Below are 491 nucleotides of genomic sequence, written 5' to 3'. Positions count from 1 at the left end.
ATATATATATATATATATATATATATATATATATATATATATATATATATATATATATATGTATATGGGGTTAGGTTTGCTGTGCAGCAGAAACAGTAGCAAGAGGCGCAGCACTGTCCCTTTAAATAAATTTCTTCTCCTCACCAGCAGCAGCAGCAGCAGCAGCAGCAGCAGCAGCAGCAGGCCCTTCGTTCTCTCGCTGTCTCCTGTGTCTCTGTATACTGGAGAATTTGTTGCTGGTGTTTCTATATTTATATATATGCAGTTGCTTTCCCCCAATAAAACTTTTTCTTACACACCAGCCTGTATTATATTAATCTATAATAAAGAGTACACAAAGAACTACCTCTTACTAAATCATTGATTGGGTTTTATTTATAAAATAAATTTTATATAGATTTTAACCGCTGCATGTTTATCAACTTTATGTAGAAATTGGTGGGTCAGAGCAGTTTATCTAGGGGATATGTATTTTACTTGCTAGTCCATAT

The sequence above is a fragment of the Eimeria mitis genome, genomic scaffold (assembly GCF_000499745.2).
Source record: "Eimeria mitis Houghton genomic scaffold, Emh_scaff2960, whole genome shotgun sequence".
Taxonomy (NCBI): Eukaryota; Apicomplexa; class Conoidasida; order Eucoccidiorida; family Eimeriidae; genus Eimeria; species Eimeria mitis.
Note: the sequence above shows the minus strand (reverse complement) of the source record.